Source organism: Apium graveolens, chromosome 10, assembly GCF_009905375.1.
Source record: "Apium graveolens cultivar Ventura chromosome 10, ASM990537v1, whole genome shotgun sequence".
Classification (NCBI taxonomy): domain Eukaryota; kingdom Viridiplantae; phylum Streptophyta; class Magnoliopsida; order Apiales; family Apiaceae; genus Apium; species Apium graveolens.
Window position 1 is genome coordinate 186,951,541 of NC_133656.1, and position 8,046 is coordinate 186,959,586.

Here is an 8,046-nt window from a genome sequence, read left to right on the forward strand (position 1 = left end):
ACGAAAGAAAAGTTTACGATGGCGTGCCATATTTTTACTAGTACTCTTTAGGATAAGTGGATGTGCATCTAAACTGTTACGAACATTTTTATTAGCAAAATAACATTTTATTATCATGAAAATATCTATTTTTAAGAGTACATCTATACTTACGATATATTTTTAATAATATTATTATTTTTCTAAAGCTAACAAGAGTTGGAAAGCCCGAATTGTAGTATGGACGTGAGTGTATAAATCTATAAATTTGACCTTGCTAGTATTGCTACTAAACAAGGCATAATCGAAACTAAAGAAAGAATGGATGAGACAGAGTTACAAAATCTTTTTTGTAATTATTGCTTGCTTGCTTGCAAGCAAGATTTTATATGGGTTGGCGCGTGCTATCCAGTAGGTTAAATGGGCCAAACAGTGAAACTGATTAACCTCTTTGGGCCTTGTCAACCTTTCTTTCAACTTATTTCGTTTTCTCTTGACTACTCATTCTCACTCAACAGTCAAGTCAACACCCAATAATACACTATTAGTTTGAGAAAAATACGTCAATACTATCATTAAATTTATCAACTTATTAATTGAATTATAAATTAAAGTGATAAACACTAGTCATTTTGAACTTCTAAGAAATAAGCCGCTTATAAATAAGCAGCCAAATGGGCCCTAAATATTCTGGAAGATGAATTTAGGGTGCGAGGGTGGTTATTCAACTGAAATATTTTAATTTAATTTATGTAAGTGTAAGAAAGACCCGAAACTTATTGTGTTTTCTAAAGTCAAATTGATAGCGACAGTGGGATTAAAAAAATGATGTTGATACTAATTATATTCTACCTGCTATTGGTTATTATATATTCCTTTATAAACTATTATCTATATAGAGTATGTATTATTTAGCAAGAATCGAATGATGACATGGGTTCTTCCTCAGCTACATTTCAGATATTTAAAATAGTTAAGGAGCTGGTTTTCTGCCAAACTTTTGAGCTTCGAAATAATCAAACACGTGAATCATCTCACAAGCATGAATAAGGAAATAAGCTCGTAGTGAGTATATTTTTTCTTATCAAGTTGCCACATTATTCTTTGTTTCTTATCCGTCGCATTTTCGTACTTTGATTGTTTCCTCAAAACTTACGCTTGCTCCCGAATTTTTTAATGGGAAGGATGTAAGTAATTAGGAGGTAAAATACTTTCATTCCATTTTTTGAATGAAAGTTTTGAAATGAAAAATTGTTAAATTTACATTGAATAACACCTGCTTTCGCTCCTTTTAAAAACTCGGGAGTACGATTACGGAGGGAAGTGAAGCAACTTTAATTACTCTTCACTTGCTTTCCTTCATTTTTAAAACTCGGGAGCAATGCGTTAATTGTATAATTCTATGTATCAATACTAAGGAACGAATTTTTATGATTTATATTTTCAGCACAAGCTGGAATCTTGATATTTCTTAAGGGTAATATATTATATACAGCAGCAGACTTTCAATGATAAGAAAATAATTTATTCAACATCATGCAAAATCAGAGTAGGAAAGAAGCATGGAGTAATAAAAAATGTTTGCCTTTCGGTTAAGGTATGTCCAAAACTTGATTGTAGTTCATACCTCATGTTTTTGTGCGCAGAGGGAATATGGTAGGCAGAAGCAGACAAGTAGTAGGGTTTCGTTGTTTTGTACCACACAATAAGACAAAGGAATGAAATAAATTATTGGTATTTTCAAAATTAATACTTACAGAAAACGGGAGCTTTAATTTGCACACCCTTTAGGTGTATGTTCTTTTTATAGGCAAATAGATTAAAATATCCTCCGAATTATGAATTTTAATTTCAATAAAAGGTATGTATATATTAAAAAATATATTTAAATATATAGTTGTGTATATATATATATATTTATAGTAAGGTTTTATGGAGGATTCTCTTTCTAACAGGATCAAAGAATTGAGATTCAAAAGAGATTTTAAATATTTTTAAGCTTATTTAACGGAATACTTATATTTCACATTTTAACTGTTTTTATATAAATTTTAAAATTGATATTTAGATCATTAATCGGCTATTGAAATAGATTTATGTAAAATTTTCCTAACTTTAACTGAAATTCAAAAATAGAAATAGTAAACTTTATGTTTTATGAGATTCAAAACAGGTTCTTAATTTTACTTCATGATTTTTTAAATTTACAAATATATGTATATAATTTACTTCTAGAGAGCATCATAAAGAAAAATATATATAATTATCTTTATTTTGAATTTTTTTTAAAATTGAATTTATTTCGTTGTAAGAGGATTTTCCTTTGAGTTTAAAACTTTGCAAATTTATAAAAGGAATTTTTTAAAAATAACTAAGTTGCTGAAAATATTTAAAAATACGTGACTTAAATATTTTAAATAATATAAAAAGATATATTAGAAAGTAGATAGGATATTTGGAACATCTTCGAGGGGTCTTGGACATGAATCTGAGAAAGTAGGTTAAAAAGATGATTAAAAAGAATATTAAGAAGTTAATTACTCGGAAAAGACAGATAAGTCCGACAAAGATTTGGCAGTATAAAAAGATCACAATGTGCGAATGCAAAGTTTCCTCTAATTCCTCGTCACTTCTCTTCTTGAATTAAGGGTCTGTTTGTTTGTTTCTCTGTTTAATAATTAGCATTACGAAAGAATAAATGTCCTGGAAATATTCCATTACTTTTTGGTGCTAGATTTATTCTCCAGCCTTCTCGTACTTATTTGGCAGTAGGCGTCCAAATGACAATGTACAGGACGGTGATACCCCTGCTACTGTAAATCATCAACCGTAAAATCAAGACGGTACCAACCAGACTAAGACCAAACTTATCAAGTTCTACGGATACCAATATTTTATCGAAGAACACGGAGATCACCTATATTCTGCAATTAAAATATTATAAAATATATTATTTTGTAAAGTATGTTTTACAAATATCACTAAATCAATAAAATTGTAGAAGATTCTGTAAGTTTAATAAGTAGAATGTGTATGTTCTCCGACTGAACAAATGTTCTGCAAACTATACATATTTCGTAAAATAAAATATTTTGTAACGTTCTACAAGCACTACATATATGATATTCAAAATTTTAAATAAAATAATAATTTTTGCAGAACGTGATTCACAAAAAATAAGTTTTGCAATGTTTTATGCAAGATTTTACTTGCAGAACACAAGTGGTCTCCATGGTCACCAATATATATATATATATAGGGCTACTCAAATAGAAACCAATTTAGAATAGAAACTAGAAACCAAATAATTTTTTTTATAAAATTAATTCGAAATATAACACACGATATGCAAATCGATCGTTGAGAGATGTAGAAAAATACAGTGAAATCGGATTTTAAAAAAAACTTACGGTTTGACGGGAAAAATCAAATTAAAAATGGAGGGGAAAAGCTGAAATTGGGTGTGGGAGGGTGCAGATTAGTTGGATGGGGTGATTTAGGGGGACCATTAGATTAAGTAGATCTAATGGCTTAGATTGGTTCTTAGTTTCTATTTTAATTTTAGTTTGTATTTGATCATTCCCCTATATATATATTAGTTTAATCTAAATTTGGTTTGTGTTATTGTCTGAAGCTAACGTTCTGCAACGTATTTAGAGATATTTTGGGAGTAGTGGAATAAGTCTTAGTAGTGGAGTCTATTCACGAAACCCGTTTTATTATTTTCCTAGTTTGTAACTAGTTGATTTCTTCCCATTTTGTTCTAATATATGCATTTTAATCGGTTGAGATTTAATAAGATCAACTTCACGTATATTTTATTTTCTCCGTTTCATATTTATCAGCTATAATACATACTGGTGTGAGTCTATATTTTGGTATCAGAGCGAGGTTCACGGCGGATGCCCAAGTATATGCCTCGGACAAAAGAGATAGATATAAACAAAGCTAAAGAGGGAGGAGTTGGTCTGAGTTATCCCATATTGACACGCAGCAACTACACAGCTTGGGCAGTAAATATGAGGGTCTTTATGCAAGCTCACAGTGTGTGGATCGCAGTAGAGCCCAAGGATCCAAATGCGTCAGTTGAAGAGCGAATAGACAAATCCGCGTTGACAGCCATTATCAAGAAATTCCAAAAGATGTCCATTTGTCAGTAGCAAACAAGACCACGACCAAGGAAGCGTGGGAAGCCGACCGTGAAAACTATGTGCCTTGGAGCTGAGCGCGTCAAGAAAGCCAAGGTCCAGACTTTAAAAAGTGAATTTGAGTCGCTGAAAATGAAAGACACTGAATCTCTGGATGATTTTTGCTTGAAATTAAATGTCCTAGTCACCAATATCAGAGCTTTGGGAGAGATAGTCGAAGAAAATTGCGTGGTGAAGAAACTACTAAGGGCAGTTCCACCTAAATTTCTTCAAATCACTTCGACGATAGAGCAATTCGGAGACTTGGAAAGCATGTTCGTGGATGAGGCTTTTGGCTCACTCAGAGCACATGAAGAACGACTAAAGGGGCAAAATGAGCCCACTCGAGGACGGTTGTTACTTACCGAGGATGAAAGGGCTATGAGGGAAAATAATGAAGGACATTTGTTATTCACCAGAGAGGAGTGGCTGAAGAGGTCTACTCAGAAAAATCGAGGTAATACGAGTGACTCTCGTGGCAAAGATGGGAGCCGTGTTATTCGAGACAAGAGCAAAGTTAGATGCTTTGCTTGTGGAATGTACGGGCATTTTGCAGCGGAATGCCATAAATCAAAGAAGGAAAAGGAACACCTGGAGGTAAACATGTCACAAATACAGGATGATGAACCAACTTAATTAATGGTGGCTTGTGATATTGTTGGTGAGACTGCGTAGCTGTATGAACTGCTACGTGATAACTCAACACGAGAACAATACTAGAACATGACAGGTTAATAATACTGCGTCTACACAAGAAATCAGGAAGAAATGGATACAAGGCATATATAAAGAATTAAAAGATTAAAAGAAGGCTTGATGTCTGTTTACAGGTCACTGAAAGAAGTTCATTACTATGATCATGTCTTAGTGAAAAATAAAGGTTAAAGACTTTCAGGGTTTCAGAAATGATGATGGTTCAGTGTATAAGTGCTACCAGAAGATTTCAGTATACTAGCATTGATTGAAAATAGAGAGTGTTCATAACATAGGAATCAAAAGAATTGAAGACAGGGTTAAAGAAGACAGTTATAGTCATGAAGTTATACTCACTGACAGGATTTTATTTATATGTTCAAGCGTCGGTGAAGAACAGTGAATGAAGTATTCAAGATTGTAGTAGCAATGAAGACGTTGTCTAAAGTACCAGAAATGATTCCAGTGAAAGTACATTTATTTATTGACAGTCAGTGTTCGAAATGATAAAGTTGTTGCAAGCTTAACAATGTAATCAAGGCTATAATACGAAGACCAAAATCAGAGTTAGTCGTCTGTGAACCAGACCTGTTGCACTAGGCGTCAACAGCTCGTGAAAGGAATCTGGGTATTATTTATAAAATAATTGTTAAGTTGAGGAACATACTTGGATTGTACATTTATCTGTTAAAGTACGAGAAGATGTGCGCAGGGTATACAACTAAACAGCTAGATGAATTGACCAAGCTCAAAGTTTAAATGTTAACTTAAATAAATTTATTTAATGGACTTAAATAAAATTTATTTAATAAAATTAAAATGATTTATTTTATAAATCTAAATTAGTTTATTTATATAAGTTATATTTAAGTTTATTTTATAAATTACTTTAGTTACAATTTAAACTTAAATAAAAAGAAAAAAAGGAAGGGAAAATAAAAGCAAAGAAAAAAAATGAAGAAAAAGAAAACAGCTTATCCCCTTATAAAGAACAGTGATGAACCAAACCACTTCTTCTGATAACTAGGAAACCACCTACATGTTTACCATCTCTCCCGTACAATAGGATCCGTAGTTTCAAACAACAATGGTGTGGTGTGTGGTGTACATATGCTTTACCTTTTTCCTCCTGCCTGCTATTTCTCCCCCTTAGTTGAGGAATCCTCCAAACTATTATATAAGTTATTATCTCCCCCATAGAGAAGGAATGTCTCTGAATGAGTTCTCATATTTTACTTGGTTGTAAATGAAATAACAAGTCATGGTCCGATCAACCATGTCCCTTTAAATGCTGCAAGAATGTCTTCACCCATGATCATCCTGGTAACCAATCTTCCCAACTCCTTATACCTCCCAACTGTAAGATCACAATTATTAGGCCCCAACTATTCGATTCCAATCTATAAGAATTAGATCCCTAAGAGTTGGGTTCCAATCATAAACAGATTCGAGGCCAAAGGTATCAAGAACCATGTTTAGGGATATGTAATGGGATATGGTGTTTCTCTTTCTTTCTCACTGTGAGTGTGCGATTCTGTTTTGTGTACTTCACAAGTGTTTTACTCTTCTTCCCACTGGTGTTTACACTCATTCTCACAAGTATATCACTCCTCTCATAGCTCCAAAATACAGTTGTACCTGCAAGGAAATCACCGTAGACATTCTTAAGGAGGTCACAGGTGGTGCAATGGGAGTTCGCAAAACCCCATCCTCGTTAGACTCGTCAGATGAATCTGAGTCATAATCTACAAGTTGCTAGTTTCCCGTTGAGGGTTCCAAATTTGAACTCTGAAAAGGTAAACAATGATCCAAAGAATTTAGCATAAAGATCAAAGTTCCCTTCTAATGTCTGTGAAGACATTTCCTTGTGACTCATCAGGTAAATCTGAATCATTGTCAACAAGTTGCTGATCTGCACCTATGTCAAATGCACTATCTGCAGATGCATCTAGGGGATTTAAGCCTGGAGAGGGAGACACTGATCACTAACATATGACTATTGGATCAATATCCTCTCCTAACACCTGTAAAGGAAATTGGTCCATTTAAAGAACCTTGAAAAATTGAATCTGACCATAAAATGGTCGAAACTCTTCCTTTTTGTGTGTAACCTATCCTTGTGTATCAAGAATTGTTTATGTTTGAGGTGGTGACACCACATCGGATACCCTGGACGACAGGCGAATTTCAAAAGACGCATCCTGTTGAGAGGATGAATCTATTAACTATTTGTGTGCCTTTTCAGTCAGTACATCTTTTTGAGAAGATGTATGGGGCTAGCAGTTGCCTCGGTTTTAATACTACTCATCTTTGTAGGAGATAGAGCTACTGAGTTGACTTTAGAACCTTCCTTATGTAGTGCACCAAGGCACTTTCTCCCTCACGCTCATTCATACTTCGTTTTAGGGGTAAGAGAGTGTTGGTTGGTTCCGTTTCTGTGTTTATCTTTATAGTCTGGGATAAAAGTTATGGGTTTTCAACCTCATGAATATCAATGAAAAGGAAGGCCATTGTAGGCTAAACCTGTATCACAAAACATATGGCAATATAGAGATAAAATGCATTTAATATCTATAATGAATGAAAATCATGCATTTAATCTTTGAGAGAAATGATGTACAATAGTGATTTCACAAAGATTTTCATCAAATAAGCAATCACCATTGTAGAAAGAAGTTTGATTTTTCTCTTAAAACTGTTTGATTGCACAAGTTTATTTTTATGTATAGATAAATAATCATGTCTTTTAATATGAAAAAGACACAAACTCATGATCTAACAGTATTAAGAAGGGAAATAAAGCTTTTGTCTTTCAATATGAATGAGTTTTTGTAAAAACATTGATCACTCAGGGTCAAGTCTAAGCAATTCCCATTCATGTCAAAAGCTCCATAATCTATCTTTATAAAATTATTACCAACAATATTGTTTATTGAAAAATAATCTTAATAAGAATGACTATGCTGCTGATTTCAAATTGTAGTGAATTTGTCAGATATAACAACTCATATAAATCCACTAGAACTTAAAATCTCACAATTATCTGTAACAAAATATTAACAATATATCACTGTCTGATACTTGTCAAGTAGTTTAAATACCAATAATTATGTTGCATCCTATTTTAATATAATTTAAATCATGAAACTGATTTGACATGGAATTGTCTAACATCATAATTCAAATA